The sequence below is a fragment of the Pseudophryne corroboree genome, unplaced genomic scaffold, assembly GCF_028390025.1.
Source record: "Pseudophryne corroboree isolate aPseCor3 unplaced genomic scaffold, aPseCor3.hap2 scaffold_142, whole genome shotgun sequence".
NCBI lineage: Eukaryota > Metazoa > Chordata > Amphibia > Anura > Myobatrachidae > Pseudophryne > Pseudophryne corroboree.
Window position 1 is genome coordinate 835,526 of NW_026968046.1, and position 20,921 is coordinate 856,446.

At 47.7% G+C, this 20,921-nt stretch overlaps 25 non-coding genes across 25 annotated transcripts; 22 read left to right on the forward strand and 3 right to left on the reverse strand.

The window, feature by feature from the left end:
- Positions 1-464: 464 nt before the first annotated feature.
- Positions 465-628, forward strand: LOC134996412 (U1 spliceosomal RNA). Its single transcript, XR_010199112.1, has one exon. It is a non-coding gene; the product is annotated as a U1 spliceosomal RNA (small nuclear RNA).
- A 152-nt stretch (positions 629-780) lies between these two features.
- Positions 781-943, forward strand: LOC134996350 (U1 spliceosomal RNA). Its single transcript, XR_010199051.1, has one exon. It is a non-coding gene; the product is annotated as a U1 spliceosomal RNA (small nuclear RNA).
- Positions 944-1,614: 671 nt separating this feature from the next.
- LOC134996197 (U1 spliceosomal RNA) lies at positions 1,615-1,778 on the forward strand. Its single transcript, XR_010198902.1, has one exon. It is a non-coding gene; the product is annotated as a U1 spliceosomal RNA (small nuclear RNA).
- Positions 1,779-1,930: 152 nt separating this feature from the next.
- LOC134995918 (U1 spliceosomal RNA) lies at positions 1,931-2,093 on the forward strand. The gene has a single exon (XR_010198632.1). It is a non-coding gene; the product is annotated as a U1 spliceosomal RNA (small nuclear RNA).
- Positions 2,094-2,767: 674 nt separating this feature from the next.
- On the forward strand, positions 2,768-2,931 carry LOC134996425 (U1 spliceosomal RNA). Its single transcript, XR_010199122.1, has one exon. It is a non-coding gene; the product is annotated as a U1 spliceosomal RNA (small nuclear RNA).
- A 972-nt stretch (positions 2,932-3,903) lies between these two features.
- LOC134996262 (U1 spliceosomal RNA) lies at positions 3,904-4,067 on the forward strand. The gene has a single exon (XR_010198966.1). It is a non-coding gene; the product is annotated as a U1 spliceosomal RNA (small nuclear RNA).
- Positions 4,068-4,219: 152 nt separating this feature from the next.
- On the forward strand, positions 4,220-4,382 carry LOC134996351 (U1 spliceosomal RNA). Its single transcript, XR_010199052.1, has one exon. It is a non-coding gene; the product is annotated as a U1 spliceosomal RNA (small nuclear RNA).
- A 670-nt stretch (positions 4,383-5,052) lies between these two features.
- On the forward strand, positions 5,053-5,217 carry LOC134996533 (U1 spliceosomal RNA). The gene has a single exon (XR_010199208.1). It is a non-coding gene; the product is annotated as a U1 spliceosomal RNA (small nuclear RNA).
- Positions 5,218-5,366: 149 nt separating this feature from the next.
- Positions 5,367-5,529, forward strand: LOC134996400 (U1 spliceosomal RNA). The gene has a single exon (XR_010199100.1). It is a non-coding gene; the product is annotated as a U1 spliceosomal RNA (small nuclear RNA).
- Positions 5,530-6,203: 674 nt separating this feature from the next.
- Positions 6,204-6,367, forward strand: LOC134996285 (U1 spliceosomal RNA). Its single transcript, XR_010198988.1, has one exon. It is a non-coding gene; the product is annotated as a U1 spliceosomal RNA (small nuclear RNA).
- Positions 6,368-6,519: 152 nt separating this feature from the next.
- Positions 6,520-6,682, forward strand: LOC134996502 (U1 spliceosomal RNA). The gene has a single exon (XR_010199192.1). It is a non-coding gene; the product is annotated as a U1 spliceosomal RNA (small nuclear RNA).
- A 674-nt stretch (positions 6,683-7,356) lies between these two features.
- Positions 7,357-7,520, forward strand: LOC134996156 (U1 spliceosomal RNA). The gene has a single exon (XR_010198862.1). It is a non-coding gene; the product is annotated as a U1 spliceosomal RNA (small nuclear RNA).
- A 152-nt stretch (positions 7,521-7,672) lies between these two features.
- On the forward strand, positions 7,673-7,835 carry LOC134996476 (U1 spliceosomal RNA). The gene has a single exon (XR_010199167.1). It is a non-coding gene; the product is annotated as a U1 spliceosomal RNA (small nuclear RNA).
- A 671-nt stretch (positions 7,836-8,506) lies between these two features.
- Positions 8,507-8,670, forward strand: LOC134996183 (U1 spliceosomal RNA). Its single transcript, XR_010198889.1, has one exon. It is a non-coding gene; the product is annotated as a U1 spliceosomal RNA (small nuclear RNA).
- A 152-nt stretch (positions 8,671-8,822) lies between these two features.
- Positions 8,823-8,985, forward strand: LOC134996604 (U1 spliceosomal RNA). The gene has a single exon (XR_010199262.1). It is a non-coding gene; the product is annotated as a U1 spliceosomal RNA (small nuclear RNA).
- Positions 8,986-9,656: 671 nt separating this feature from the next.
- LOC134996286 (U1 spliceosomal RNA) lies at positions 9,657-9,820 on the forward strand. Its single transcript, XR_010198989.1, has one exon. It is a non-coding gene; the product is annotated as a U1 spliceosomal RNA (small nuclear RNA).
- A 152-nt stretch (positions 9,821-9,972) lies between these two features.
- LOC134996503 (U1 spliceosomal RNA) lies at positions 9,973-10,135 on the forward strand. Its single transcript, XR_010199193.1, has one exon. It is a non-coding gene; the product is annotated as a U1 spliceosomal RNA (small nuclear RNA).
- Positions 10,136-10,809: 674 nt separating this feature from the next.
- LOC134996157 (U1 spliceosomal RNA) lies at positions 10,810-10,973 on the forward strand. Its single transcript, XR_010198863.1, has one exon. It is a non-coding gene; the product is annotated as a U1 spliceosomal RNA (small nuclear RNA).
- A 152-nt stretch (positions 10,974-11,125) lies between these two features.
- On the forward strand, positions 11,126-11,288 carry LOC134996552 (U1 spliceosomal RNA). The gene has a single exon (XR_010199225.1). It is a non-coding gene; the product is annotated as a U1 spliceosomal RNA (small nuclear RNA).
- A 671-nt stretch (positions 11,289-11,959) lies between these two features.
- Positions 11,960-12,123, forward strand: LOC134996195 (U1 spliceosomal RNA). The gene has a single exon (XR_010198900.1). It is a non-coding gene; the product is annotated as a U1 spliceosomal RNA (small nuclear RNA).
- A 152-nt stretch (positions 12,124-12,275) lies between these two features.
- On the forward strand, positions 12,276-12,438 carry LOC134995887 (U1 spliceosomal RNA). Its single transcript, XR_010198615.1, has one exon. It is a non-coding gene; the product is annotated as a U1 spliceosomal RNA (small nuclear RNA).
- Positions 12,439-13,109: 671 nt separating this feature from the next.
- Positions 13,110-13,273, forward strand: LOC134995944 (U1 spliceosomal RNA). Its single transcript, XR_010198653.1, has one exon. It is a non-coding gene; the product is annotated as a U1 spliceosomal RNA (small nuclear RNA).
- A 6,630-nt stretch (positions 13,274-19,903) lies between these two features.
- Positions 19,904-20,019, reverse strand: LOC134996072 (U5 spliceosomal RNA). The gene has a single exon (XR_010198780.1). It is a non-coding gene; the product is annotated as a U5 spliceosomal RNA (small nuclear RNA).
- Positions 20,020-20,294: 275 nt separating this feature from the next.
- LOC134995971 (U5 spliceosomal RNA) lies at positions 20,295-20,410 on the reverse strand. The gene has a single exon (XR_010198681.1). It is a non-coding gene; the product is annotated as a U5 spliceosomal RNA (small nuclear RNA).
- A 286-nt stretch (positions 20,411-20,696) lies between these two features.
- LOC134996028 (U5 spliceosomal RNA) lies at positions 20,697-20,812 on the reverse strand. The gene has a single exon (XR_010198736.1). It is a non-coding gene; the product is annotated as a U5 spliceosomal RNA (small nuclear RNA).
- Positions 20,813-20,921: the final 109 nt, after the last annotated feature.

Consider the following 20,921-nt stretch of genomic DNA (forward strand, 5'->3'; position numbering starts at 1 on the left):
CAGTGCCCAGCTGCTGCAAGAAATCAGCTTGAATGCTTCAGGGGCTGGGGCATAGCCAACATGAGCCCCACACCGAAGGAGGGTGGAGGTGTTTAATGCGAACTAGGGGTCATCCAAGCGCCGCAAAAGGCCGCTATGCCCTGCACGCCCCTTTTCTCTTTTCATATGCAGACGAGGGTTGAAGCCAACTTTGACCCACTGCTTGGATGACATCACCGTATGCAAATCCATCTGCTGCAGGCCTTCCCCCAGGAATGCTTGCACTAGTTGTTGCATTTGGTTTGTTGTTTGGGGGTGCTTCATTATTAGGCAGCCTTCTGCCCTCCCATGTTCATCTGAAAATATGTGTTCTCCCTGCAGTTGTTGTCCCCAGATGAGAGTTCCCTTGTGCTGCCTCAGTTGAATCTCCTTTACTTGACAGAGATGTGCCTGAGCAGTGGCCCTCCCCAGCCCTATCCCAAATCATACTTATTTTGCATAGGAGATACCATGGTCATGAAGATTGTTCTCCCAGGGTGAGGTTCATTCATTGCATTCTGGGTATGCTGACCCCTGTGATTTCCCCAAATGTGGGAAACTCGACTGCATTATTTGTGGTAGTGGGGGACTGTGTTTGTGCTTTCCTCTGGTCAGCTCTGGTAAAAGTCAGATTTATTTGTCTCAGATCTTCCTCTAGCCTTGTTCTTCTTTCGAGAGTTCCCTTGTGCTGCCTCAGTTGAATCTCCTTCACTTGACAGGGGGGTACCCGAGCAGCGACCCTCCCCAGCTCTAGCCCAACTTCTACTTACCTGGCAGGTGAGATACTATGATCATGTAGGTGCTTCTCCCAGGGCAAGGCTCACCCATTGCACTCTGGGTGTGCTGCTCCTGCGATTTCCCCAAATGTGGGAAACTTGACTGCATAATTTGTGTTTCCCCTGGTCGGCTCTCGTATAATTCAGATCTCTTTGTCTCAGGTCTCTCTCCAGCCTAGTTTGCTGTCTGTTTCAACTTCTCTTTTCTTGAGCCGCTCCCTTCTATGCCCTTGCGCACTATCCTGACTTCTCCCGTCTGCTTACTTTGTGCCTTCCAATGCACAATGCAAACTACAGGTAGTGCTGCAGGGCCCACACCCTTTTACTTGCCGTTCAGAGCAGCTCTGGAGCTGTTACAGTGCCCAGCTGCTGCAAGAAATCAGCTTGAATGCTTCAGGGGCTGGGGCATAGCCAACATGAGCCCCACACCGAAGGAGGGTGGAGGTGTTTAATGCGAACTAGGGGTCATCCAAGCGCCGCAAAAGGCCGCCATGCCCTGCACGCCCCTTTTCTCTTTTCATATGCAGACGAGGGTTGAAGCCAACTTTGACCCACTGCTTGGATGACATCACTATATGCAAATCCATCTGCTGCAGGCCTTCCCCCAGGAATGCTTGTACTAGTTGTTGCATTTGGTTTGTTGTTTGGGGGTGCTTCAGTATTAGGCAGCCTTCTGCCCTCCCATGTTTATCTGAAAATATGTGTTCTCCCTGCAGTTGTTGTCCCCAGATGAGAGTTCCCTTGTGCTGCCTCAGTTGAATCTCCTTTACTTGACAGAGATGTGCCTGAGCAGCGGCCCTCCCCAACCCTATCCCAAATCATACTTATTTTGCATAGGCGATACCATGGTCATGAAGATTGTTCTCCCAGGGTGAGGTTCATTCATTGCATTCTGGGTATGCTGACCCCTGTGATTTCCCCAAATGTGGGAAACTCGACTGCATTATTTGTGGTAGTGGGGGACTGTGTTTGTGCTTTCCTCTGGACAGCTCTGGTAAAAGTCAGATTTCTTTGTCTCAGATCTTCCTCTAGCCTTGTTCTTCTTTCGAGAGTTCCCTTGTGCTGCCTCAGTTGGATCTCTTTAACTTGACAGGGGGGTGCCCGAGCAGCGACCCTCCCCAGCTCTAGCCCAACTCCTACTTACTTGCCAGGTGAGATACTATGATCATGAAGGATCTTCTCCCAGGGCAAGGCTCACCCATTGCACTCTGGGTGTGGTGCCCCTGCGATTTCCCCAAATGTGGGAAGCTTGACTGCATAATTTGTGTTTCCCCTGGTCGGCTCTCGTATAATTCAGATCTCTTTGTCTCAGGTCTCTCTCCAGCCTAGTTTGCTGTCTGTTTCCACTTCTTTTTTCATGAGCCCCTCCCTTTTATACCCTTGTGCACTATCCTGACTTCTCCTCCTGTCTGCTTACTTTGTGCCTTCCAATGCACAATACAAACTACAGGTAGTGCTGTAGGGCCCACACCCTTTTACTTGCCGTACAGAGCAGCTCTGGAGCTGTTACAGTGCCCAGCTACTGCAAGAAATCAGCTTGAATGCTTCAGGGGCTGGGGCACAGCCAACATGAGCCCCACACCGAAGGAGGGTGGAGGTGTTTAATGTGAACTAGGGGTCATCCAAGCACCGCAAAAGGCCGCCATGCCCTGCACGCCCCTTTTCTCTTTTCATATGCAGACAAGGGTTGAAGCCAACTTTGACCCACTGCTTGGATGACATCACCGTATGCAAATCCATCTGCTGCAGGCCTTCCCCCAGGAATGCTTGCACTAGTTGTTGCATTTGGTTTGTTGTTTGGGGGTGCTTCAGTATTAGGCAGCCTTCTGCCCTCCCATGTTCATCTGAAAATATGTGTTCTCCCTGCAGTTGTTGTCCCCAGATGAGAGTTCCCTTGTGCTGCCTCAGTTGAATCTCCTTTACTTGACAGAGATGTGCCTGAGCAGCGGCCCTCCCCAGCCCTATCCCAAATCATACTTATTTTGCATAGGAGATACCATGGTCATGAAGATTGTTCTCCCAGGGTGAGGTTCATTCATTGCATTCTGGGTATGCTGACCCCTGTGATTTCCCCAAATGTGGGAAACTCGACTGCATTATTTGTGGTAGTGGGGGACTGTGTTTGTGCTTTCCTCTGGTCAGCTCTGGTAAAAGTCAGATTTATTTGTCTCAGATCTTCCTCTAGCCTTGTTCTTCTTTCGAGAGTTTCCTTGTGCTGCCTCAGTTGGATCTCTTTCACTTGACAGGGGGGTGCCCGAGCAGCGACCCTCCCCAGCTCTAGCCCAACTCCTACTTACCTGCCAGGTGAGATACTATGATCATGAAGGTGCTTCTCCCAGGGCAAGGCTCACCCATTGCACTCTGATTTCCCCAAATGTGGGAAGCTTGACTGCATAATTTGTGTTTCCCCTGGTCGGCTCTCGTATAATTCAGATCTCTTTGTCTCAGGTCTCTCTCCAGCCTAGTTTGCTGTCTGTTTCCACTTCTTTTTTCATGAGCCCCTCCCTTTTATACCCTTGTGCACTATCCTGACTTCTCCTCCTGTCTGCTTACTTTGTGCCTTCCAATGCACAATGCAAACTACAGGTAGTGCTGCAGGTCCCACACCCTTTTACTTGCCGTACAGAGCAGCTCTGGAGCTGTTACAGTGCCCAGCTGCTGCAAGAAATCAGCTTGAATGCTTCAGGGGCTGGGGCATAGCCAACATGAGCCCCACACCGAAGGAGGGTGGAGGTGTTTAATGCGAACTAGGGGTCATCCAAGCGCCGCAAAAGGCCGCCATGCCCTGCACGCCCCTTTTCTCTTTTCATATGCAGACGAGGGTTGAAGCCAACTTTGACCCACTGCTTGGATGACATCACCGTATGCAAATCCATCTGCTGCAGGCCTTCCCCCAGGAATGCTTGCACTAGTTGATGCATTTGGTTTGTTGTTTGGGGGTGCTTCAGTATTAGGCAGCCTTCTGCCCTCCCATGTTCATCTGAAAATATGTGTTCTCCCTGCAGTTGTTGTCCCCAGATGAGAGTTCCATTGTGCTGCCTCAGTTGAATCTCCTTTACTTGACAGAGATGTGCCTGAGCAGCGGCCCTCCCCAGCCCTATCCCAAATCATACTTATTTTGCATAGGAGATACCATGGTCATGAAGATTGTTCTCCCACGGTGAGGTTCATTCATTGCATTCTGGGTATGCTGACCCCTGTGATTTCCCCAAATGTGGGAAACTCGACTGCTTTATTTGTGGTAGTGGGGGACTGTGTTTGTGCTTTCCTCTGGTCAGCTCTGGTAAAAGTCAGATTTCTTTGTCTCAGATCTTCCTTTAGCCTTGTTCTTCTTTCGAGAGTTCCCTTGTGCTGCCTCAGTTGGATCTCCTTCACTTGACAGGGGGGTACCCGAGCAGCGACCCTCCCCAGCTCTAGCCCAACTTCTACTTACCTGGCAGGTGAGATACTATGATCATGTAGGTGCTTCTCCCAGGGCAAGGCTCACCCATTGCACTCTGGGTGTGCTGCTCCTGCGATTTCCCCAAATGTGGGAAACTTGACTGCATAATTTGTGTTTCCCCTGGTCGGCTCTCGTATAATTCAGATCTCTTTGTCTCAGGTCTCTCTCCAGCCTAGTTTGCTGTCTGTTTCAACTTCTCTTTTCTTGAGCCGCTCCCTTCTATGCCCTTGCGCACTATCCTGACTTCTCCCGTCTGCTTACTTTGTGCCTTCCAATGCACAATGCAAACTACAGGTAGTGCTGCAGGGCCCACACCCTTTTACTTGCCGTTCAGAGCTGCTCTGGAGCTGTTACAGTGCCCAGCTGCTGCAATAAATCAGCTTGAATGCTTCAGGGGATGGGGCATGGCCAACATGAGCCCCACACCAAAGGAGGGTGGGGTGTTTAATGCGAACTAGGGGTCATCCAAGCACCGCAAAAGGCCGCCATGCCCTGCACGCCCCTTTTCTCTTTTCATATGCAGATGAGGGTTGAAGCCAACTTTGACCAACTGCTTGGATGACATCACCGTATGCAAATCCGTCTTCTGCAGAACTTCCCCCAGGAATGCTTGCACTAGTTGTTGCATTTGGTTTGTTGTTTGGGGGTGCTTCAGTATTAGGCAGCCTTCTGCCCTCCCATGTTCATCTGAAAATATGTGTTCTCCCTGCAGTTGTTGTCCCCAGATGAGAGTTCCCTTGTGCTGCCTCAGTTGAATCTCCTTTACTTGACAGAGATGTGCATGAGCAGCGGCCCTCCCCAGCCCTATCCCAAATCATACTTATTTTGCATAGGAGATACCATGGTCATGAAGATTACTCTCCCAGGGTGAGGTTCATTCATTGCATTCTGGGTATGCTGACCCCTGTGATTTCCCCAAATGTGGGAAACGTGACTGCTTTATTTGTTGGCAGTGGGGGACTGTGTTTGTGTTTTCCTCTGATCTCTGGTAAAAGTCAGATTTCTTTGTTTCAGATCTTCCTCTAGCCTTGTTCTTCTTTCGAGAGTTTCCTTGTGCTGCCTCAGTTGGATCTCCTTCACTTGACAGGGGGGTGCCCGAGCAGCGACCCTCCCCAGCTCTAGCCCAACTCCTACTTACCTGCCAGGTGAGATACTATGATCATGAAGGTGCTTCTCCCAGGGCAAGGCTCACCCATTGCACTCTGGGTGTGCTGCCCCTGCGATTTCCCCAAATGTGGGAAACTTGACTGCATAATTTGTGTTTCCCCTGGTCAGGTCTCGTATAATTCAGATCTCTTTGTCTCAGGTCTCTCTCCTGCCTAGTTTGCTGTCTGTTTCCACTTCTCTTTTCTTGAGCCGCTCCCTTCTATGCCCTTGCGCACTATCCTGACTTCTCCTCCTTTCTGCTTACTTTGTGCCTTCCAACGCACAATGCGAACTACAGGTAGTGCTGCAGGGCCCACACCCTTTTACTTGCCTTACAGAGCAGCTCTGGAGCTGTTACAGTGCCCAGCTGCTGCAAGAAATCAGCTTGAATGCTTCAGGGGCTGGGGCATAGCCAACATGAGCCCCACACCGAAGGAGGGTGGAGGTGTTTAATGCAAACTAGGGGTCAGCCAAGTGCTGCAAAAGGCCACCATGCCCTGCACGCCCCTTTTCTCTTTTCATATGCAGACGAGGGTTGAAGCCAACTTTGACCCACTGCTTGGATGACATCACCATATGCAAATCTATCTGCTGCAGGCCTTCCCCCAGGAATGCTTGCACTAGTTGTTGCATTTGGTTTGTTGTTTGGGGGTGCTTCAGTATTAGGCAGCCTTCTGCCCTCCCATGTTCATCTGAAAATATGTGTTCTCCCTGCAGTTGTTGTCCCCAGATGAGAGTTCCCTTGTGCTGCCTCAGTTGAATCTCCTTTACTTGACAGAGATGTGCCTGAGCAGCGGCCCTCCGCAGCCATATCCCAAATCATACTTATTTTGCATAGGAGATACCATTGTTATGAAGATTGTTCTCCCAGGGTGCGGTTCATTCATTGCACTCTGGGTATGCTGAACCCTGTGATTTCCCCAAATGTGGGAAACTCGACTGCATTATTTGTGGTAGTGGTGGACTGTGTTTGTGCTTTCCTCTGGTCAGCTCTGGTTAAAGTCAGATTTCTTTGTCTCAGATCTTCCTCTAGCCTTGTTCTTCTTTCGAGAGTTCCTTTGTGCTGCCTCAGTTGGATCTCCTTCACTTGACAGGGGGGTGCCCGAGCAGCGACCCTCCCCAGCTCTAGCCCAACTCCTACTTACCTGCCAGGTGAGATACTATGATCATGAAGGTGCTTCTCCAAGGGCAAGGCTCACCCATTGCACTCTGGGTGTGCTGCTCCTGCGATTTCCCCAAATGTGGGAAACTTGACTGCATAATTTGTGTTTCCCCTGGTCAGGTCTCGTATAATTCAGATATCTTTGTCTCAGGTCTCTCTCCAGCCTAGTTTGCTGTCTGTTTCCACTTCTCTTTTCTTGAGCCGCTCCCTTCTATGCCCTTGCGCACTATCCTGACTTCTCCTCCTTTCTGCTTACTTTGTGCCTTCCAACGCACAATGCGAACTACAGGTAGTGCTGCAGGGCCCACACCCTTTTACTTGCCTTACAGAGCAGCTCTGGAGCTGTTACAGTGCCCAGCTGCTGCAAGAAATCAGCTTGAATGCTTCAGGGGCTGGGGCATAGCCAACATGAGCCCCACACCGAAGGAGGGTGTAGGTGTTTAATGCAAACTAGGGGTCAGCCAAGTGCCGCAAAAGGCCACCATGCCCTGCACGCCCCTTTTCTCTTTTCATATGCAGACGAGGGTTGAAGCCAACTTTGACCCACTGCTTGGATGACATCACCATATGCAAATCTATCTGCTGCAGGCCTTCCCCCAGGAATGCTTGCACTAGTTGTTGCATTTGGTTTGTTGTTTGGGGGTGCTTCAGTATTAGGCAGCCTTCTGCTCTCCCATGTTCATCTGAAAATATGTGTTCTCCCTGCAGTTGTTGTCCCCAGATGAGAGTTCCCTTGTGCTGCCTCAGTTGAATCTCCTTTACTTGACAGAGATGTGCCTGAGCAGCGGCCCTCCCCAGCCCTATCCCAAATCATACTTATTTTGCATAGGAGATACCATGGTCATAAAGATTGTTCTCCCAGGGTGAGGTTCATTCATTGCATTCTGGGTATGCTGACCCCTGTGATTTCCCCAAATGTGGGAAACTCAACTGCATTATTTGTGGTAGTGGGGGACTGTGTTTGTGTTTTCCTCTGGTCAGCTCTGGTAAAAGTCAGATTTCTTTGTCTCAGATCTTCCTCTAGCCTTGTTCTTCTTTCGAGAGTTCCATTGTGCTGCCTCAGTTTGATCTCCTTCACTTGACAGGGGGGTACCCGAGCAGCGACCCTCCCCAGCTCTAGCCCAACTCCTACATACCTGCCAGGTGAGATACTATGATCATGAAGGTGCTTCTCCCAGGGCAAGGCTCACCCATTGCACTCTGGGTGTGCTGCCCCTGCGATTTCCCCAAATGTGGGAAACTTGACTGCATAATTTGTGTTTCCCCTGGTCAGGTCTCGTATAATTCAGATCTCTTTGTCTCAGGTCTCTCTCCTGCCTAGTTTGCTGTCTGTTTCCACTTCTCTTTTCTTGAGCCGCTGCCTTCTATGCCCTTGTGCACTCTCCTGACTTCACCTGTCTGCTTACTTTGTGCCTTCCAACGCACAATGCAAACTACAGGTAGTGCTGCAGGGCCAACACCCTTTTACTTGCCTTACAGAGCAGCTCTGGAGCTGTTACAGTGCCCAGCTGCTGCAAGAAATCAGCTTGAATGCTTCAGGGGCTGGGGCATAGCCAACATGAGCCCCACACCGACGGAGGGTGGAGGTGTTTAATGCTAACTAAGGGTCATCCAAGCGCCGCAAAAGGCCGCCATGCCCTGCATACCCCTTTTCTCTTTTCATATGCAGATGAGGGTTCCAGCCAACTTTGGCCCACTGCTTGGATGACATCACCGTATGCAAATCCGTCTTCTGCAGACCTTTTCCCAGGAATGCTTGTACTAGTTGTTGCATTTGGTTTGTTGTTTGGGGGTGCTTCAGTATTAGGCAGCCTTCTGCTCTCCCATGTTCATCTGAAAATATGTGTTCTCCCTGCAGTTGTTGTCCCCAGATGAGAGTTCCCTTGTGCTGCCTCAGTTGAATCTCCTTTACTTGACAGAGATGTGCCTGAGCAGCGGCCCTCCCCAGCCCTATCCCAAATCATACTTATTTTGCATAGGAGATACAATTGTCATGAAGATTGTTCTCCCAGGGTGAAGTTCATTCATTGCATTCTGGGTATGCTGACCCCTGTGATTTCCCCAAATGTGGGAAACTCGACTGCATTATTTGTGGTAGTGGGGGACTGTGTTTGTGCTTTCCTCTGGTCAGCTCTGGTAAAAGTCAGATTTCTTTGTCTCAGATCTTCCTCTAGCCTTGTTCTTTTTTCAAGAGTTTCCTTGTGCTGCCTCAGTTGGATCTCCTTCACTTGACAGGGGGGTGCCCGAACAGCGACCCTCCCCAGCTCTAGCCCAACTCCTACTTACCTGCCAGGTGAGATACTATGATCAGGAAGGTGCTTCTCCCAGGGCAAGGCTCACCCAATGCACTCTGGGTGTGCTGCTCCTACAATTTCCCCAAATGTGGGACACTTGATTACATAATTTGTGTTTCCTCTGGTCGGCTCTCGTATAATTCAGATCTCTTTGTCTCAGGTCTCTCTCCAGCCTAGTTTGCTGTCTGTTTCCACTTCTCTTTTCTTGAGCCGCTCCCTTCTATGCCCTTGTGCACTATCCTGACTTCTCCCGTCTGCTTACTTTGTGCCTTCCAACGCACAATGCGAACTACAGGTAGTGCTGCAGGGCCCACACCCTTTTACTTGCCTTACAGAGCAGCTCTGGAGCTGTTACAGTGCCCAGCTGCTGCAAGAAATCAGCTTGAATGCTTCAGGGGCTGGGGCATAGCCAACATGAGCCCCACACCGAAGGAGGGTGGAGGTGTTTAATGCAAACTAGGGGTCAGCCAAGTGCTGCAAAAGGCCACCATGCCCTGCACGCCCCTTTTCTCTTTTCATATGCAGACGAGGGTTGAAGCCAACTTTGACCCACTGCTTGGATGACATCACCATATGCAAATCTATCTGCTGCAGGCCTTCCCCCAGGAATGCTTGCACTAGTTGTTGCATTTGGTTTGTTGTTTGGGGGTGCTTCAGTATTAGGCAGCCTTCTGCCCTCCCATGTTCATCTGAAAATATGTGTTCTCCCTGCAGTTGTTGTCCCCAGATGAGAGTTCCCTTGTGCTGCCTCAGTTGAATCTCCTTTACTTGACAGAGATGTGCCTGAGCAGCGGCCCTCCGCAGCCATATCCCAAATCATACTTATTTTGCATAGGAGATACCATTGTTATGAAGATTGTTCTCCCAGGGTGCGGTTCATTCATTGCACTCTGGGTATGCTGAACCCTGTGATTTCCCCAAATGTGGGAAACTCGACTGCATTATTTGTGGTAGTGGTGGACTGTGTTTGTGCTTTCCTCTGGTCAGCTCTGGTTAAAGTCAGATTTCTTTGTCTCAGATCTTCCTCTAGCCTTGTTCTTCTTTCGAGAGTTCCTTTGTGCTGCCTCAGTTGGATCTCCTTCACTTGACAGGGGGGTGCCCGAGCAGCGACCCTCCCCAGCTCTAGCCCAACTCCTACTTACCTGCCAGGTGAGATACTATGATCATGAAGGTGCTTCTCCAAGGGCAAGGCTCACCCATTGCACTCTGGGTGTGCTGCTCCTGCGATTTCCCCAAATGTGGGAAACTTGACTGCATAATTTGTGTTTCCCCTGGTCAGGTCTCGTATAATTCAGATATCTTTGTCTCAGGTCTCTCTCCAGCCTAGTTTGCTGTCTGTTTCCACTTCTCTTTTCTTGAGCCGCTCCCTTCTATGCCCTTGCGCACTATCCTGACTTCTCCTCCTTTCTGCTTACTTTGTGCCTTCCAACGCACAATGCGAACTACAGGTAGTGCTGCAGGGCCCACACCCTTTTACTTGCCTTACAGAGCAGCTCTGGAGCTGTTACAGTGCCCAGCTGCTGCAAGAAATCAGCTTGAATGCTTCAGGGGCTGGGGCATAGCCAACATGAGCCCCACACCGAAGGAGGGTGTAGGTGTTTAATGCAAACTAGGGGTCAGCCAAGTGCCGCAAAAGGCCACCATGCCCTGCACGCCCCTTTTCTCTTTTCATATGCAGACGAGGGTTGAAGCCAACTTTGACCCACTGCTTGGATGACATCACCATATGCAAATCTATCTGCTGCAGGCCTTCCCCCAGGAATGCTTGCACTAGTTGTTGCATTTGGTTTGTTGTTTGGGGGTGCTTCAGTATTAGGCAGCCTTCTGCTCTCCCATGTTCATCTGAAAATATGTGTTCTCCCTGCAGTTGTTGTCCCCAGATGAGAGTTCCCTTGTGCTGCCTCAGTTGAATCTCCTTTACTTGACAGAGATGTGCCTGAGCAGCGGCCCTCCCCAGCCCTATCCCAAATCATACTTATTTTGCATAGGAGATACCATGGTCATAAAGATTGTTCTCCCAGGGTGAGGTTCATTCATTGCATTCTGGGTATGCTGACCCCTGTGATTTCCCCAAATGTGGGAAACTCAACTGCATTATTTGTGGTAGTGGGGGACTGTGTTTGTGTTTTCCTCTGGTCAGCTCTGGTAAAAGTCAGATTTCTTTGTCTCAGATCTTCCTCTAGCCTTGTTCTTCTTTCGAGAGTTCCATTGTGCTGCCTCAGTTTGATCTCCTTCACTTGACAGGGGGGTACCCGAGCAGCGACCCTCCCCAGCTCTAGCCCAACTCCTACATACCTGCCAGGTGAGATACTATGATCATGAAGGTGCTTCTCCCAGGGCAAGGCTCACCCATTGCACTCTGGGTGTGCTGCTCCTGTGATTTCCCCAAATGTGGGAAACTTGACTGCATAATTTGTGTTTCCCCTGGTCGGCTCTCGTATAATTCAGATCTCTTTGTCTCAGGTCTCTCTCCAGCCTAGTTTGCTGTCTGTTTCCACTTCTCTTTTCTTGAGCCGCTGCCTTCTATGCCCTTGTGCACTCTCCTGACTTCACCTGTCTGCTTACTTTGTGCCTTCCAACGCACAATGCAAACTACAGGTAGTGCTGCAGGGCCAACACCCTTTTACTTGCCTTACAGAGCAGCTCTGGAGCTGTTACAGTGCCCAGCTGCTGCAAGAAATCAGCTTGAATGCTTCAGGGGCTGGGGCATAGCCAACATGAGCCCCACACCGACGGAGGGTGGAGGTGTTTAATGCTAACTAAGGGTCATCCAAGCGCCGCAAAAGGCCGCCATGCCCTGCATACCCCTTTTCTCTTTTCATATGCAGATGAGGGTTCCAGCCAACTTTGGCCCACTGCTTGGATGACATCACCGTATGCAAATCCGTCTTCTGCAGACCTTTTCCCAGGAATGCTTGTACTAGTTGTTGCATTTGGTTTGTTGTTTGGGGGTGCTTCAGTATTAGGCAGCCTTCTGCTCTCCCATGTTCATCTGAAAATATGTGTTCTCCCTGCAGTTGTTGTCCCCAGATGAGAGTTCCCTTGTGCTGCCTCAGTTGAATCTCCTTTACTTGACAGAGATGTGCCTGAGCAGCGGCCCTCCCCAGCCCTATCCCAAATCATACTTATTTTGCATAGGAGATACAATTGTCATGAAGATTGTTCTCCCAGGGTGAAGTTCATTCATTGCATTCTGGGTATGCTGACCCCTGTGATTTCCCCAAATGTGGGAAACTCGACTGCATTATTTGTGGTAGTGGGGGACTGTGTTTGTGCTTTCCTCTGGTCAGCTCTGGTAAAAGTCAGATTTCTTTGTCTCAGATCTTCCTCTAGCCTTGTTCTTTTTTCGAGAGTTTCCTTGTGCTGCCTCAGTTGGATCTCCTTCACTTGACAGGGGGGTGCCCGAACAGCGACCCTCCCCAGCTCTAGCCCAACTCCTACTTACCTGCCAGGTGAGATACTATGATCAGGAAGGTGCTTCTCCCAGGGCAAGGCTCACCCAATGCACTCTGGGTGTGCTGCTCCTACAATTTCCCCAAATGTGGGACACTTGATTACATAATTTGTGTTTCCTCTGGTCGGCTCTCGTATAATTCAGATCTCTTTGTCTCAGGTCTCTCTCCAGCCTAGTTTGCTGTCTGTTTCCACTTCTCTTTTCTTGAGCCGCTCCCTTCTATGCCCTTGTGCACTATCCTGACTTCTCCCGTCTGCTTACTTTGTGCCTTCCAACGCACAATGCAAACTACAGGTAGTGCTGCAGGGCCCACACCCTTTTACTTGCTTTACAGAGCAGCTCTGGAGCTGTTACAGTGCCCAGCTGCTGCAAGAAATCAGCTTGAATGCTTCAGGGGCTGGGGCATAGCCAACATGAGCCCCACACCGAAGGAAGGTGGAGGTGTTTAATGCGAACTAGGGGTCATCCAAGCGCCGCAAAAGGCCGCCATGCCCTGCACACCCCTTTTTTATTTTCATATGCAGACGAGGGTTGAAGCCAACTTTGACCCACTGCTTGGATGACATCACCATATGCAAATCCATCTGCTGCAGGCCTTCCCCCAGGAATGCTTGCACTAGTAGTTGCATTTGATTTGTTGTTTGGGGGTGCTTCAGTATTAGGCAGCCTTCTGCCCTCCCATGTTCATCTGAAAATATGTGTTCTCCCTGCAGTTGTTGTCCCCAGATGAGAGTTCCCTTGTGTTGCCTCAGTTGAATCTCCTTTACTTGACAGAGATGTGCCTGAGCAGCGGCCCTCCCCAGCCCTATCCCAAATCATACTTATTTTGCATAGGAGATACCATGGTCATGAAGATTGTTCTCCCAGGGTGAGGTTCATTCATTGCACTCTGGGTATGCTGACCCCTGTGATTTCCCCAAATGTGGGAAACTCGACTGCATTATTTGTGGTAGTGGGGGACTGCGTTTGTGCTTTCCTCTGGTCAGCTCTGGTAAAAGTCAGATTTCTTTGTCTCAGATCTTCCTCTAGCCTTGTTCTTCTTTCGAGAGTTCCCTTGTGCTGCCTCAGTTGGATCTCCTTCACTTGACAGGGGGTGCCCGAGCAGCAATCCTCCACAGCTCTAGCCCAACTCCTACTTACCTGCCAGGTGAGATACTATGATCTTCACTGTTAGGGCAATCAGGATGTGGAATTCCCTGCCAGGGAAGGTGGTAATGGCGGACTCTGTAATTGGATTTAAAAAAGGAATGGATACATTTCTGAATGAAAAAGCTATCCAAGGTTATAATACTTAAAATATCAACATGGTTAATCCGGGGGTAACATGAGTTATAGTAGCTAACTAGTCATAAAACATTATACAGCAAGTATGTAGAATCATCACAACTTAAAACAGGTTGAACACGATGGGCAATTTGCCTCTATTCAACCTCAAAAACTATGTTACTATATGTTACTATATTACTATGTTACTGTAGTATACAGAACACCACAATGTAATGAGCAGTGATAGTGAGCACTGATGAGGATACTAGAACTGACACTGAGCAGCAAGATGCAGCACTGGACTATTAGTAATGTACTGTAGTATGCTGAGCACCACAATGCAGCACAAGACAATGAGCAGTGATACTGAGCACTGATGAGGATACTACTGAGAACTGACACTGAGCAGGAGAGACACACTACTAGTATTACTGAGCAGCAATAAGTAACCACTGATACTGAGCACTGATATTGAGATTTCCACTGAGAGAACATAGCCACGTCCTCTCCGCTCTCTCTTCAATGCACGAGTAAAAATGGCGGCAACGCGCAGCTCTTTATATGGAATCCGAATCTCGCGAGAATCCGACAGCGGGATGATGACATTTTCCCTTGTTCAGGTTTTCCGAGTCAGGCGGGAACAACCGAGCCTGCCTCGGACCAGTGTAAACCACGTGGAGTTCGTCGGGAATTCGGTTCTCGGAGAACCGAACCCGCTCCTCTCTACCTTATACCCATCAATTTTTTTATTTTCAATCTAAGCCCCTGCAGTTTTCTGTAAGCATCTGCTTCGCTATGATGATCAACAAGTCACAAGGGCAAACACTCAGGGCTTGAGGCGTAGATCTTAGGACCAGCTGCTACAAGCATGGCAGAGGTGTCACTATCACTGGTGACACCCAGAGAGGTGGCGAGGGAGATTGTAATGCAGTGCGCGCAGATAAGCAGTGCAATGGTAAAAAGGAGGCATGGTTTCATAGGTAGGGGCGTGGCCTGGTGGCCTGAATCTACATTTTGTTGCTCCGGGTGTCCCGGGGGTTGGGGGCTGCACCCGGGGACTAGTGTGTGTGCGGTGCTGGCTCCTGCACAGTGACAGGGCATGGCCACCCAGCATGACGCCTCCATTCTTGACCATGCTGTAATTGCAGTCGCACTGCAGTTCAGCGTGATCATAAAAAATGGTGTAGCCTCCTGCTGGTGCAGACTGTATGTGCGCGCAGGAAGCCGCCACCATTTTTGTGATCACAGCGGCTGAATGTGATGTCATACAGCCGCTGTGACCACGCCCCCTGTGTCTCCTCCGTTGCAGACCCCATTTTGAAGCCTTGCCCCCGCACCGCTCCATCCCTGACTTGGAAATGGAGTGTTGCTGACCCCCCTCTCCCCCCCCCGCCCCGATTGACAGGCAGAGGCGATCGCATTCTCTGCGGGGTGCCGCAGAAAATGCAGGCACATGCGTATGCTGTTAGCAAATTTTGCAGTTGGATCGCTTATTGTGATTGCATTCCAACCTGAATCAGGCCCTATTACCTATCACAATGCGCTGCGGGCAGTACAAAATTGGGTTAATATAGGAGTAAAACTCCCAGACCTGTGCTCCTTATCTGTACCTGGTGGCTAGTGGAGCGGCTGCCCAGTAATCAGTGTCCACGCCAGTGCGCACACGGTCCACCCCCTACGGCCACGCTCCCCTTCATCAGCGGCCTCGTGATCCGGAAGGGCGGTGTGTGTGTGACTGACCTTAGGAAGAAACTGGAGCCTCCGCTGCAGTGACCCAGCAACCAGGGCACGGGAGTATACAGCGCCGCTGGGAGTGATGAAGCTGCAGTAAAGATGTCTATTAGACCTAGCCTGCTGCAGCCCTTGTAGATTCTCATAAAACAAGTTCTTCTTTTCTTGTCAAAATTAATAGCTAAGAATAGGCTGCCTGAGGCAGGCCCCTGTTAAGTGGCCTGCTACTGAAGGCACCAACTACAAACTGAGCTCCCTGTTCATGGAAGCGGGGTTATAGAGGAGGATGCGCTGAGCATCTTGGGAACAGTCAAAAGCTTTGAGCCGGTTGGTGCCTCAGATCAAGATCCTACTCTACACCCCAATGTGAATCCTTGTGGAGTCCAGTGTACCCCACAGAAGAAATTAATGTGTCACACCCATTGGCAGCAACCTTAGAATAGCTGCTGACGGGCACAATTGAGAAAGGAAGGGGGGGGGGGGGGTACATTTGAATCCAGCACATAGATGCAATTCAAATATGTAATTTGTACCTTCCTATTTTAAAATATAATGGATGAACCTCACCCTGTGAGAACAATCTTCATGATCAAGAGATCTCATATGCAAAATAAGTATGAGTTGGGATAGGGCTGGGGAGGGTGGCTGCTCGGGCAGCCCCTCCCCCGTCAAGTTAAGGAGATTCAACTGAGGACGCACAAGGGAACTCTCGTCTGGGGACACCAACTGCAGGGAGACCACATCTGTTCAGATGAACATGGGAGGGTGGAAGGCTGCCTAATATTGAAGCACCATCAAATATCAAACCATATGCAACAACTAGTACAAGCATTCCTGGGGGAAGGTCTGCAGAAGACGGATTTGCATACGGTGATGTCATCCAAGATGTGGGCCAAAGTTGGCTGGAACCCTCATCTGCATATGAAAAGAGAAAAGGGGCATGCAGGGCATGGCGGCCTTTTGCGGTGCTTGGATGACCCCTAGTTCGCATTAAACACCCCCACCCTCCTTTGGTGTGGGGCTCATGTTGGCCATGCCCCATCCCCTGAAGCATTCAAGCTGATTTCTTGCAGCAGCTGGGCACTGTAACAGCTCCAGAGCTGTTCTGTAAGGCAAGTAAAAGGGTGTGGGCCCTGCAGCACCACCTGTAGTTCGCATTGTGCGTTGGAAGGCACAAAGTAAGCAGACAGGAGGAGAAGTCAGGATAGTGCGCAAGGGCATCCTTTTCTCTTAGTCCGTAGAGGATGCTGGGGTCACATTAAGAACCATGGGGTATAGACGGGATCCGCAAGAGACATGGGCACTTTAAGACTTTCAAAGGGTGTGAACTGGCTCCTCCCTCTATGCCCCTCCTCCAGACTCCAGTTATAGGAACTGTGCCCAGGGAGACGGACATTTCGAGGAAAGGATTTATTGTTAAACTAAGGTGAGCATCTTACCAGCTCACACCTTAAGCATGCCGCAGAACGTGGCATTCAACAGAACACAAGCCAACGGCATGAACAATTGCAGCAAAAAGCTGACCAGAACCATAACATAACATGTGTATAACCACAAGTAATAACTGCAGACACAGTATGGACTGGGACGGGTGCCCAGCATCCTCTACGGACTAAGAGAAAAGGATTTACCAGTAGGTATTAAAATCCTATTTTCTCATACGACCTAGAGGATGCTGGGGTCACATTAAGAACCATGGGGTTATACCAAAGCTCTTGAACGGGTGGGAGAGTGCGTACGACTCTGCAGCACCGAATGACCCAACTTGAGGTTATCATCAGCCAAGGTATCAAACTTGTAAAACTTAGCAAAAGTGTTTACTAAATAGCTGCTCGGCAAAGTTGCAATGCCGAGACTCCCCGACCAGCTGCCCAGGATGAACCCACCTTTCTAGTAGAATGGGTCTTCACCTAATTCAGTAATGGCAATCCTGCCATGGAATGAGCATGCTGAATCTTACCACAGATCCAGCGCATAATGGTCTACATGGAAGCAGGACACCCAATCCTGTTGGGAGCATACAGGACAAACAGAGCCTCTGTTTTCCTAATCTGAACCGTTCTGGTGACATAAATTTTCAAAGTTCTGACCACAGCCAGAGACTTTGACTCAACGAAGGTGTCAGTGGCCAAAGGCACCATGTGGAAAGATGAACCACCTTCGGCAGAAATTGTTGACGTGTCCTCAATTCTGCTCTATCTTCATGAAAGATCAAATAAAGGCTCTTGTGATACTGCATGGTTTGTACTGTTTTCCATGTGCTCCCAGATCTTTCAAGCAAGTAGCATGGTCAAGAAAGTTCTGTTTGAAAAGAAACAACATTTACTGTCATTGTTATAGAATTTGGGAGAAAAAACAAGAAGAAATCTGCACTGTTGACGCACTGGACAGAATGAATGAATCATAAAATATAACCTTTATTAAGTATGTATTAAAATTGGATAAATATTAATATTATTATCCCAAACTGCAGTGAAACATAAATGTTAAAATCACAGAACTAACATACATGTGCATAAGAAGAATAAAGAGATGTGAAAAAAAGGTTTAAAAAGCGTGTCCGTGTGTGATTATTTTTGAAGGCACAACCCTGGCGGGGTTGTTTATATAGATATATATGTTGCTAATAATCACTTTCTAGCGTAATGTTATTAAATAGCTGTTAGTATCTATGTCGTCAGGTACCACTGGGTCGTATCCTATATACTCCCTTCACTCAATAGGGGTTACCTCCCGGGAAGCCATCCCCATTGGCGAATTTGTGGGGGTGATTGAGTATAACCGGTAAGCTAACCTCCAATTTGTGGGGTGCTTAGGTAGATGGGGATCACTTATTTCTCTGTGTCCCCTAAGACTATATTCCTAAATTCAATACCACAGGGGGATAGCTTTCTATATCGGATAAGGAATCACTTGATAGGGAAATCTCTATGGATCATGGAAAGATCATATTTATTAATATCCAAACTAAAAAAATGATGAATAGCTTTAATTTAGCTGTTTAGATATAGTTAATTGGCGAGATATACCAACAGGTGCGGTTGCCTTAAGGAATATGGCAATTCCAATATAAATAGCAGCCCTCCTTCATATAATCAGCCAGATCTTATTAAATCTGGTCCAGATATAGCCGTTCAGATATACTTAATTGACAACATATATCAATCGGTGGGGTTGCCTTAAGGAATATAGCAATTCCAATTCTCATATAAATAGCAACCTTCCTTCATATATTCAGCCAGATCTTATTTAATCTGATCTAGGCGTAGGCAATAATGCTTTCCTTAGAGGTATAGCCACCTCAATTCTTATTAAGAAGCAAAGTGTCTGTCATAATGGTTTATCCAATTCATCTAAGAAATAATATATTCCATGTGTCAGAGATTCATTACTCTCTATTTACACTGTTAAAGAGTTAATTCTTATTATGTTACAGTGTAATGAAATTATCATATAGGGAGATGTGGCAATTCCATGTGCTATATATATAATAACCCTTAGTGGTCCAGATTCCACAATGAGGAATTTTCTTATAAACCGCTGAAACACACAGCTGTTTGACTGACTTCCAAATATATCTATCTCACTTTGTAACAGTCTTATGATAGAGAAACTGTTACATATTCGGTCACTTAGTTATCTAAAGGTAAACAGACTCAGTGTGAGGGTAATATAATATATCAAATGCGCTGTCAATAATCGTGGTAACTGGTGTAATAATGTGGTATATTGAGTATGCTAGTAAGGCATATAACTGCTCTCCAGCCTTTAAGTGTTACCAATCAATTTGTTACACTGTAAAGGATTTATGGTGTCCTGTTAGGACATGCAGCTGCTAGGCTGACTCAAAGATTTATCCATTTGTAACAATTATGTAACAGTTATATACATGTTACTGGTATTACATAGAAATAGTATGACACAGGCCAGCAGTCCCATGTGTCTAGATTCCACAATAGGAGATTTTCTTTGTCTTATAAACTGCTGGAACACACAGCTGCTAGACTGACTTCAAATATATATATTACTTTGTAACAGTCTTATAGTAAAGAGACTGTTACACACTGTCATTTAGTTATCTCAAGGTTAGCAGATTCTGTGTGAGGATAGTGTTCTGTTAGAACATGCAGCTGCTAGGCTGACTCATAGAAAATGTATCCATTTGTAACAAATGACACATACAGCATTAAATTAATATCTATAGCAGCCCATGTGACATCTCTACTCTTATCATAATTGTCAGGTTATTGCCAATCTGGACAGCAGGAGTGATATATATTCACTAGTCCCAATATCCCATCATATAAATATACCCACACTGATATACTTTCTTATCAAGAGTTATTAGTAGCTATCTGTATGCACTTTAGACATTGTAATTGCTAAGTGACTTCATATCTAGTGTATTCCTTTCTTATAGCTCAGCTTCTATTCCCTATTAGTGGAGACTAACAGCTAACATCATAATCATATATTTTTGTTTTATAACATTTCACATGAGTCAAATACACGCGGACACGCCGTGCCCTACACATGTGTTTCACTGCATCTATGGCAACTTACATTAAAGCTAACAAGAAAGCACACTCGTTCTGTCTTTAAACTGATAAAAGAAACCCCAATAATATGGGGCATGCAAAAATTGAGATAAAACTCAGTTTTGCTCCTCTCCACGGAAATCTTTAATAAAAGGCGAAATATTTGTTAGTTCTGAAGAGAAACCAGAGCATGACCAAGATTCCACCTGTCGCCTGAGTGCCATGCCAGCAGTTCTCATTGAGCTCAAAGTGAGCACCCAATTTGAAAGAAAGAAAGCAGATTTCTCACCAGGCTTCCCTTAGCTATAAACATGGTTTGTACTCTTTTCCATGTGTTCCCAGATCTTTCAAGCAATTAGTATAGTCAAGAAAGTTCTGTTTGAAAAGAAACAAACATTTACTGTCATTTCTATGCAAATGAGCTTACATTAAAGCACACTCGTTCTATCTTTAAACAGATAAAATAAAACCCCAATAAGATGGGGCATGCAAAATTTGAGATAAAACTCAGTTTTGCTCCTCTCCACGGAAATCTTTAGTAAAAGGCGAAAGATTTGTTCGTTCTGAAGAGAAACCAGAGCATGACCAAGATTCCACCTGTCGCCTGAGTGCCATGCCAGCAGTCCTCATTCAGCTCAAAGTGAGCACCCAATTTGAAAGAAAGAAAGCAGATTTCTCACCAGGCTTCCCCTTGCTATAAGCATGGTTTGTACTCTTTTCCATGTGCTCCCAGATCTTTCAAGCAAGTAGCATGGTCAAGAAAGTTCTGTTTGAAAAGAAACAGACATTTACTATCATTGTTATACAAATAAACTTACATTAAAGCCAACAAGAAAGCACACTCGTTCTGTCTTTAAACTGATAAAAGAAACCCCAATAATATGGGGCATGCAAAAATTGAGATAAAACTCAGTTTTGCTCCTCTCCACGGAAATCTTTAATAAAAGGCGAAAGATTTGTTCATTCTGAAGAGAAACCAGAGCATGACCAAGATTCCACCTGTCGCCTGAGTGCCATGCCAGCAGTCCTCATTCAGATCAAAGTGAGCGCCCAATTTGAAAGAAAGCAGATTTCTCACCTGGCTTCTCCTTGCT